Below are 11,447 nucleotides of genomic sequence, written 5' to 3' on the forward strand. Positions count from 1 at the left end.
CTTTTCAGCAGGAGGACTTTTTTTTCATTAAACATGCTGAATTAGTCATTTCATATTAATCTCCACACTCTCCTTTCAGCAATTTTTTAGCTCATAAAGACTGCAGTGGCTCTCACCATCCTTCCATCCGTCCATCTGTCCCTCCATATATCTGCCGTCGTCTGTCCATCTTTCCAAGCCGTAAATTTTCTTCAGCACTAAAAAACCCTATCCCTGACCCCAAGGTAAACACAGCAGGTGTACAGCTATTTTCCTCTTACTATGTCCAGAAAAAAGAACAAAGAAGACACTTTTTATCATTCTTTCTGCAAACTTCTCTAGAACCACAGAATAGCTGAACGTCCCCACTCACCCCTTTACATGATCAGTTCCATTATCTAATCTTCACTATGTATTTTCCTAAGTTGTTTAGTGACAGTTTAGTTAGTATGCTGCATTTTAGCAGGACCTTTGGTTGTTTCTGCTGTAAGCTTAAGAACTTCAAAAAAACAAGGATGCAAACAGGACTGATGTGCATATGACTAAATCATGATCCCTTAAAGCCCTACTCAGCTAAAAGAAAAGTCCACAGTATCACAGATGTTGTGCTTAGGAACCTAAAATCAGGACCTGGGTGCTGGATTCACATCTGCACATTTAGTCAGTTTTGAATCATAATGTTTTTATTCATGCAAGCCCAACTCCGATCCAGAAATTACTGCTTCTCTGACCAGGCTCCCCAAAGGATATTATTCCATATGTTTTCTTACAGTTTGACTTAACCTGACTTGCTTTTACACATCTAATTCTCTTAATATATGCACAATAGACAAGGCAGCAAAGCCTCATTTTTCAGGGATAACTGCTTTTCCCGAGGTAGAGACCTGGATTCTGATCACTCTCAACAGACTAATTTTTTTTTTATGTGAAATACTAATTAGATGGAATATGTTTACTGATTTGAAATTGGTAAAAGTATGGGAACTGCAGGAGCTTAGTATAATCTCAAAACTGCAGAAGATTTTCAGAAACTGACTCTGATTTTTCATGTCCAGTTTCAAAAACGGGATTTGTGTTCAGCCATACTGACTACCTACCAGTTCCTAATAACCTTGAACTGAATTGGATGAATGCCTATGAAAAAATCAGGTATAGGATATATCTATTTAGACATTTTCTCAACTCAACACCCAAACTTACAGACTATGTTTGAAAATATTGTCCATCACTTTTCCTCAATTCTTCTGTGCTCTGAGAAATGAAGTAAAATTTTTTTTTGAACTCGTAAGAAAGGCTGTCAGATCTCCCAAAATAAGAAATGAAAACAAAACTAATAAACAGAAAAGCCAAAAGCTAGCAGCATCTTACAAGCTAATAGAAAGGAAAATACAAGAAGCAGCACTGAGCCTAAAAATAGCCACTCCAGGGCTTCAGTTCCTTGGTTTTGTGGAATTTAAAGATCCAGGCTCCTCCATTTGAGCAGGAGAGAATAATTACAAGGGAAGGATGGACACAACCTTCAGTGCAACAAAAAAATGTTCCTGATCTAAAGTAAAGCTATGTTTCTGCATACTGCATGTGGCCAGGATATCTCAGCACTGTAAATGCTGAATTTTAGAAACATGTTAATTCAAATGATAGTCTGCTGTTGAAGTTTTGAGGACTTCAATGTATCATTTTTTCTTAACAGTTTGTCTTAATATATGCTTATTGTCTCAAGCTTCCATACTGAATGCAGTACTTGAAAAACTAATTTGATTTTACTCTATGCATCCTTCTTAGTATTTGTTCTTCAATCATCTTGTAATATTTATTGCTAAGCCATACACAGAAATATTGTAGAAATCTTATTATTGTTATTATCTAGGGCTTCCTAGGAAGGAAATGTACAAAAAATATATCATAGACTATTGACTCATGTTTAAACTATATTTTCACTTTCTAATAATTAATGTAACAGAGTGAGCAGTAGAGTAAAAGGTTTTATCTATAAAATTATTAAAAAGGATTAAATTATGCCTAGCAGCTACTAGTGAAAATGCACCCAGCCATGGGTATCTATAGTGCAGTTGCACTGGCTCAGGTGGAAATGGCATATTAATGTGGCCCATATACTTTGTGCTATAGACTTCTCTGAAGGAGGAATACTGAGGGGACTAAAATAAAATACTAATGGAACATAATAAAATGTGGACGTTGATACTGAGAATCTCGTGACAATTTTCTACTTCTGCTGCTGTAAGTACATTATTACTAATTTTTATTTCTTCAATTTAGTGATTATTTTAGTGACACTGAATAATTTGTGCCTGAAAGAGAAAAGGAAAAATGACATTCACTTAGTAAACACATCCTTATCGGTAAAAACTATTTCTAAATCAACGTTTCAACTGGTTTTGCCTTTCTATAGCTTTGCTTAATATTAATACAACACTCTTTTTTTTGTTTATTGTGTATCTTATCAAAGCATCTAAGGACTTGCTGAATCACAGAGGCAACAGTTCCAATATTCAAAACTATATATTAAACTATATAATTTTATAGTATATACATCTGCTTTTTAATCAAATTTGAGTATTTCATTTCTGATTAATGACTTTCATTATTGACTCTTAAATCTTTGCCAAAGTCTGGAATTGAAGTTTACGTATTTCAGAGCTTGCTTCAGAGCTACAGCATACATGGTAAAAACCGATTAAAATTAATCTATTCTGTGCATCCACTTACCAACAAATGTTTTGATTGTTCTTACTATAGAAAACCACAGAAATTTATCAACAAAAAATAACAGATTTAATTCAAGAATAGCCTGTAATTCTTTCCATTATCACACTTCCCTTCTGATTTCTTATAATCACAAAGCTTTGTCCATGCTTGAATTAAAAATTATTTTCCCCACTCTGTTGACAAGTCTTCAATTTTCACATGAAAACTCTTGTTTCAGAATGAGGTGAAAGGGTATTACTGGTAAAAAAAAGATATGGATTTCTCTGCTTGCCAATGATTGTCAAACATTATACTTCTCTGAATAGACTATCTTATTGGGAAGAAAATAGTCATATGGGTCTCCAAATATGTGCTGGCATGTTTATTTTTATAATACAAACAACCATTAATTGAAGGTAACATTCTGCGAAATTAAAAAAAGAAAAGACTCCTTTTTTGTCTCTACTTCTGGCTATTTCTTCCACTAACTTTTGAAGTTTATAAGCAGCTGTGAACAAAAATCACAAAGATGGAATGATCTTTTTGGCATCCTTGCTGTCGAGTTAGGAAAGGGAAGATAAGGTTTGATGAAAGTTATGACCTGTGTTTTGAAGGCTAAACCTCTAGACTAGACATTAAATGTCCATCTGTGTCATTTACAAAATACATATGTAAAATCCGGATTGTTTATTTTAAATTTTTATTATTTTTTTTCTCTAACTCATGTTAGATTTTGGTTGCTTCCTTCTCCATTTGGTATGTAAAATCAGCACAACTGTTATCTTACACTAGGAACTCCTTTAGATGACCTGGCTTTACTTCTGCGATATCTTTAGACCAGTTGCACACAAAGGCTTTTGTGGCATCTCTAGGTGGCTTAAAAATATTGTAGGTCATTCCTAAAGTAAAAGTATGAAGGTCAGTTCACAGAATCTACCCGACCTTCTTAGTGATGACTTCCACTATGGAAAGACTTTCCATCCTCTGGCCTTTGGAAATTCCTAGCTTTATTTTGACACTGATTCATTTCCTGCAGCTTTTTAAACACAGCCAGCTGTGTGCTGCTGACGGTCAGTATTATTTAAGTATTGTTGCAGAGACTTCCTGTCCCTGAATTCTGTAAGAGAGAAAAAGTCCTGTTTTGTTGTTTGTTTTTGTGTTTTAGTGTTTTTTTTTTTTTCTTAGGGGTGTACATTTGTTCCTAAGTAAAAACAAGTCCCTGGGGAAAAAGCTTCTGTAAATGACTGATAAGCAGTAGAAAAGGAAGTACAGCCTAAAAGCACCTAGATTTTCAGCCAATTAAATTGCTCCAAGTCCAGGGCATCAAAGAACCTGAAATCTAGATATAAGCACAAGAGGAAATTAAATGTATCCTCTACATAATTTCATAAGGAAGAAGATGCTCTTGTAAGGAACATTAGAGATTATCTGATTCTGCGAGCCTTAATTTATCATCTGTTTTGTTGCCACAGAATATGCAGTAACAATGTCAACAATAAAAGAAAAATCCAAGAGCTTTGAGACCTTGTTTCTCTGTTTTCAATAATAATTCTGCCTTCATGTCAAAATAATGATAAGTATTTCCACAGAGACAAACTATTAGCAATGGGCCTTTGTTTCTTAGTTTCTTATCACATCAAAAAAGGGTAAGTCTTTAATTGTTTTATTAAAAATTCATTTTGGTGACTGTGAAAATATTAGAAAGAAAATATATTACATAAATTGGTTTATATCTTACTCTGTCTCAAGGCAAATTCAGCCATAAACCACATTCCCTCTTGATTAATATCTCAGTAGTGTTTACTACTCTTCAATTGCTAGTACAGTGTTTATTCTGTTCATTATACTGTTTCCTGTATCACTATGGTGTTTATTGTTCTTCTGTGTATTTTTGACCTCTAATGTTTTATCTACAGCTCTGCTATGAAATTCATTTTTTTGTTAAGTATGGATTTCATCCTACTTGTATATTGCTGACTTTTTCAAAGCTTTAACATAAAACTATCCTCATGTTCATTGACACCGTGAAGTCAGAAGAGTTAAGTAGCCTTGGAAACAGCCTTTACTCTCTAGCTGCAGGGACTTACTTGGACAAACTGTTTCTCCTGCCAGCTTTTCCAAGCTATTCTACTGTATCAGAACAGCAATATGACTCAGCTGTTGGCTGAAAAATTAATCTTATTTCTTTTATTGGAGTACGTGTGCCTTTTTTTCCCTGGGTAAAAAAGATGCTGTCTCTAGAAAGCCTGAGTTATGGGTAGATTATGGCTCTGTATAATCCATACAGTGACTTGGACAGGGATATGTTAATGGGATATGTTTTTGTCAAATGCTCCCATTTCCTCTGATGAAAAAGCCCCATAAATGCATTATGAAGATGAAGTTAGCTATTGGGCTGAAGTGCTTCCTGCTGATTCTTCTGGAGCTTCTTCTGTGTCCTGAGGCAGATAACTCTTCTCTGTCTCTGCTGAGTGTCCCAGAAATGGCAAAGTCCCCAAATAAGTATGGTATTTTGAAGACCACCATAGAGAAGCTCATTGGTAAGACCCAACTAGATTAAAAAGCGTGGGATACCTCAAAGCATAGACTGAAACTTTGTAGATACCTGTGTTAGTATTTGTCAGTTGAATAGGTCACTGATGCAGATAGACACAAAAAAAGAAGCAGGGAGTATGGCAAGTTTTCAAAGGTAGAAAGAAGAATAATTAATACACAGAACTGTTACAGTAGTACATTAGTGGTAAAGGGAATAACTGTACTTTTTAACTTCAGATGGTACCTAAATAGGCAGCCTAACTCTCTGTACCTTTATTGTTTACTTCAACCTCTTAGAGAGTTCAGTCATGGAAATTACACATCTGTGTTAAATGGCGATTCATCCTCATGAATGATAAAACATAAAATAAAAATAGTATCAGAAAATAAGAAAAAAAATGAAGCAAAAAACATTTTGTGTGCAAGTCAAGAATTACATCCATGCTATAGGTATCTACATGACATACACTACTTCACCTCCTTTCAAATAATTCAGAAATTCAGGTTATTGCAAGAAGTATCCAGAAAAAAACCTGAACAATGAAACATAAAAAGCAAAACTTAAGATTTGTGGGGTATATAACATTTAGGTTTTTTTCTGAACCTATCTAGAACTAGGTATTAAATTTCCTGTAAACCGATACATTACTGATGTTTTACAGTTACTGCAAGGAAACTATATTTCATCCTGAGATTCAGTGTTTCCAAAGCTAACTCCACAGTTCAGAAAAACAATAAGTTTAGAAGTTAAAGTTCTGCTTATGCAAATCCCCTTATAATCTCTAGTAATCACAGGCTGGTTTGCTTCACAAGGTGATTTTACTGACCTAGGATTCTTCTGGGGGAAATGAAACCAGAAGCTCTGCTCCAACAACACCCCTGTCAGAGGTGTGGGCTGTACCACCACAGGCTCTTCCTGGTCAACACCATGGTTTTTTTTCCCTTTCAGAGAGCCTTAAACCATTTCTGTACCTAAGGCATTTGGTCTGGTAACCAGACAAAAAGACATCAAATTAAATTCCTCAAAACATGTATAATGGTGATAGGAAGGGCCTCAGCAGGAACAGCGCACTGATTAACAGGTATTGCACCAAACGATTTACTTATGTAGAAACAGTCTGCTTCAGATCTGAGAGAAATTCCCAAGAATACATGTAAACTCCACTGAAGACCTTTCTTAGGTCAAGTGGTACTGTGTTGAACCTAAGTATTTCACATGAAACAAACCAGCTTTTTTTGGATCAATTTTATTCCCAAATGAGTCACATCAATATAATTTCATTTTGGATTGCTTCCTTATCCCTTTAAGTTCAGCACAGACTTAAAAAAAATAAAATCTATTTTAAATATCACTATTAAAATACTACTATTTTATACTGCTTTCACTTACTTATCTATCTGCTGTAAATACGTATTTAGGTGATAACTGGTAAAGATTCAAACATACGTTTATCCAGATTGGATTTCAACTTCTCTCTCAGTTGCTAACACCTTTTTACTAGTGACCTCTTCCAGCAGATGTCATTATGTTGTAAGCAACAGACAGAAAGCAGGCAAAGTCTGTATTGCAAAACAGGAGCAATGGAAAATATTTAGTGCTTCTACTAATTGAATGTGTGTAGGGTGTTGCATAGTAAACAAAAACATTGTGTCATATCTTCTTTTTCACGCCCTTTAAAAAAGTATAGTCAAACCATATTTTCAAAATCTTGCAAGAATAAAATGAAGAATCTTAAAATGCAAAGTTACCTTTACATGAAAAGTGTGTGTTTGAGCTCCCAACAGGTATCTCATTATTTCCTTGTGTTATCCATATGGGATTTTCTTCAATATTAATAAAATTTTACACCACTGAGATGGAGGGCATCTTATGCTTTCTAATAAATAAAAACCTATTGAACTTTTTCAAACAGAAAGGCAGTATGTCCTAAATTTCAGGATTATGGGAACTACTCATATTCAGATAGAACAGCTAACTTGACAAATTCTGTTATTTCTGATGCATGCTAGGATACTCATAAAATGCAAATAGTGTGGGTCATAGCATAAGCTGTTTAGCACCTAAAAAACAATGGTCTGAGTTCTCATATATTCAATGTGTGAGGTGGTTTTAATCCACAGACATGTACTGATTCAGGAGTGGAAATTGTTTCCCCTGAGATGTGTGTAAATCTTCCTGCCCCTCTGTTAGTAGTTCTCAGAGATTACTATATGCTTTCTATAATGCTCAACCACTGAGCACCACAATTGCTGAACAAATCCCAGAATTACTAAAGTATCCCAAATCAGGACTAAAGCACTTTAGCATGTATGTATTTGAACTAAAGTGGTGCAACTGTGGTGTGAGCAGATGAGCTGTCTTTCACAGTAGAGGCAGGAACATCTAGGAGACAAGCAGAACTAACATGAGGAACTAGGAAACACCACAGTCCTCCTAAGTTAAGTCATGGCTGGCAGACACTGCCTAACCATTACAAGCACTTGTTACATTGTAGTAGCACTCTTGGATGCCAGGCGAAGATTAGGATCCCCATGGATGAAAAGAGAACCTGGAGGCAGCTGCAATTCAAGTAGCTGCTGCACCAAATACTGATTTTGTAGAATGCCCCCATGGCAGTTCTCAGCTCTCCAAACCCCAGAATAAAGAGCGTTATTGCAGTCACTTAAACAATTGCAAGTATTTTCTCCATGCCACAGGCATACACAACACTCTTTGCATATGTGCTGGTTTGGTGGGTTTTTGGTAGTGAGGGAGGGCCCCCACGAGTAGCTCCTGGAAGAAGCTGAGAAGCTCCCCCAGCTCCAAAACCAAGGAGCCAAGGAGCCATTAGAGAGACAATAGATGCACCTCTGTGATTAACATACGAAAGAACTGATACAAGACCTGAGCAGAGCAAGCAGTGAGAGAAGAGCTGTGCTGGAAATGTGAAAGGCAGTGCCAATATGAAGATCCTGAGGTTGGTGAGGAAGGAGGGGGAAGAAGATGCCCAAGCATCTCTTTGTGTTGTCTGTGTCCTGTGTGCATTGGATTAGTGTGAAATTAAATTATTATTTATCTCCAAGTTGAGTCTGTTTTGTCCGGGACCTTAATCGGTGAAGAATCCTCCTTGTCTTTTGTCTTGACCCATGAGCTTCTAGTTGGCCTTTGTCCTCCCCATCCCAGTGTGTGTGTGTGGGGGGGGGGGCGTGAGGGGAGTTGGGTGAGCAGCCACACAGCTGGTTCTTCGTTGTCATGACAGCGTATCATAGCATAACCTATGGAAGAACCAACACCAGTCTCTGCAGTGCACTTGCACACATTATTGTAAAGATCAGAAAATTAATTTCATCGTCAAAAGGTAAGTTCTGTGATCTTAAGAATAGATGGTATTCTTTGATCCTCTTCTCAAGTGATAAATGGAATACACCATTGATAATGCGTCCTTCTCTAATGGTGGCCTTTTTGTTTCCTTCTTCTCTATTTTGGAGACATCTTGGCTTTTAATGCCAGCAGGATATATATATGTCAGCACCTTTTTTATATTCTTATTATAAAATATAAAAAAGCCTTAAAAGAGCTATAACTACACACTTAATTGCAGTGATGTTCAATCTGTCCTAGAAGTGCCCCTGGGAATCACCTGAACATCAAACACTAATGCATAGAACGGGTTGAGCAGAGTGAGAGAGAAGTAACACAACAGAAGGAAGAATGTGGACTCTGCTCTTGACTTTCACCATCTCTGACATGATACCTGAATCTCAGCACTTCTTGTCCTTTCTGATGTGGAGACAAACATGTTAACTTAAACCACACTTTGTGATGCAGCAGAGATTTAAAGTAACCTGCTTGGCTTCTGCTGAAACAGCCAAGCAGTGCTCATGTAAGCAGACAGCATGGCTCAGATTGACTGTGATACCTAACAACTGAGAAAGAGTGAATTCCTGAAAATTTCTCCAAGCTATAAGTGAACTAGACCTACACAGAGAGATTAAACATGTGAATATAGGCCATTCACAAATGAGGAGGTGTGGGACAGAACCAGGATTGGTTCACCTTACTTGGTGAGAATGCATTAACAGCATGTTGGTTGGCACACTCTTCAGACTGAAGAACAGATCTCAGCTGACAAAGACAAGGCCACACAACCTCTGGTTACTATTTACAACACTTTTTAAACTTTTTGTGAGATGCAGGAGTTTGATGCATCATATCATCATTTTACTCCTTTTACTAAAAACGTGCTATCAGACATACTGTATAAGTAGAGAATAAAAAAGCTTTTTATAACCAGGTGAGTGATCTAGTCTTAAGGTAAAAATTTGGAAGTGTTACATCGCTTTCTTTGAGACTTGAAGGTTGGAAAAAATTTTTAATATAAGGACTCAACTGAAATCCGGTTATATCCAAACACCTGGAAGTTTTCAAGGCAGATCAGATAAAGAATACTGTAATTCACCAGAGGTTTGGAAACCTTTTCTTATAAAAATGAAATTGTTTATATAAAATGAAGATCTTCAGACATATGAGCAGAGCTGTAAAATTTTGTTCCAGAGGGTCAGCAACACCATGAATTCAATTAATCCTTTCAAACTGCTTCTACATTATTAGAAATCTATTTTTAACAATGAAGGAAGTGTGATACCAGCAGTCAGTAATCAAAAATATTAGCTTTCTGGTGAGTTTTCTTCATTATTTCTATGTAATATAAAAAAATTGTACAATTTTTTTGTGTGCAGCCTTGAAATTATTGCTCTACAGTCCTTTCTTCCACTTCCACATTTTAAAGTACTTACACTTAGCAGTTATAAATTTCACTAAAATACATCTGTCCAGTCTTTTGCCTTTTCTTGCAGCTTGCTTTCAAGGTATGGCTTTAGACTTGCTTTATCTTTAGCACAGGAAAATGACTAACAGGATATGCAGTATCTCACTTAACCTCAGGTGAATGAATTTATTGTAGTAGTACAGATCCTACACTAGAGCATTTTCAGCTTTGAGCTCATTGGGTTGCTTGCTGCTGGTGAGTGTATTTCACCCATGCACCTTGAACATTCTTCCCCCACTAAGCGAAATCACACATCACACTTCATAGCCTGCAAATAAGGGAGTACTCAGAATAACATAATTGTAATTTCAGAGCATAGATTTTAAATCTCATTTTAAATGGAGGCAGTGCACACTTAATACTCCCAGAGACTTGTAACACAATGTCTCTTAAAAGATCCTCTGCTCTTGAATTTTTAGCTGGCATGCATTAGTAAATAAGTCAGAATGCTTGTGCCTTTTCTTCACAGAGATGCATACAAAATGCATTCTCTGCCTGCCAATACTGTAAGGTGATTTTCATTGTGTGTTTTATGGAGCTGTTAGATATGTTGGATGAAATCATGGTCTCCTTTGAAGTTAAGGAGAGCATTACTGTTGACTTAATGAGACCAAGATTTCTTTTATGTTCAAAGTTAGGCAATGTTTTTCACTTTCTTTTTCATTAAAACATATCTCAGAATGTTAAAAAGTAAATCAGTACTTTCAGTATTGCATCCCAACATATAAAAGCCTAAAAATGTCAGTAATTAAAAAATCCCTATACATGATTTTGAATTCCAGACACAAATTTAGATAGAATTTGTGTGAAGAGAGAAACATATTAAACAAAGTGTTTCTTACTGACACTGAGTTGGATTAACAAACCCTTATAAAATACTTGTAAAAAATTTATTTGAAATTACAATATAACTTGCTTACCCCCATGAAATAAAAAATGAAACAGAATTTGTGATAAAATATTACGCCAAAGGATAAAAAAAAAAAGAAATAGACAAAAGGTCTAGTTATTTATTAAAGGCTATCAGCTTTTAGATTAATTTCTAAAGGAGTAAGTTCAATGTCTGTAGACTCCTACTGGCTGCATCTTTGTTATTAATTCTGTATGGCACGTGCATAGGGTATATGAACTATAAGAAATATCCCATACAGAGTTATAGCTGTTGAGAACTAGAATTTATAAATGCTTCACATATAAGGGTGGCATTTTTGGAGCAATTACTTCACATCAAATTCTTAAAAGATTGAGATTACTTTATGTTATAAACACACAAGAAATTAATATAAACTGTTAGTTAAAAAGGTACCAAAACCAGACACTCAGTCTGTGCTTTTACTTCACATCACTTTTCCTGTTTTTAATCTATTTTATCGAGTTTCTGTGAATTACACAGAACAGAAAAACAGAAATCCTCACCTA

The sequence above is a fragment of the Apus apus genome, chromosome 5, assembly GCF_020740795.1.
Source record: "Apus apus isolate bApuApu2 chromosome 5, bApuApu2.pri.cur, whole genome shotgun sequence".
In the NCBI taxonomy this organism is placed as follows: Eukaryota; Metazoa; Chordata; class Aves; order Apodiformes; family Apodidae; genus Apus; species Apus apus.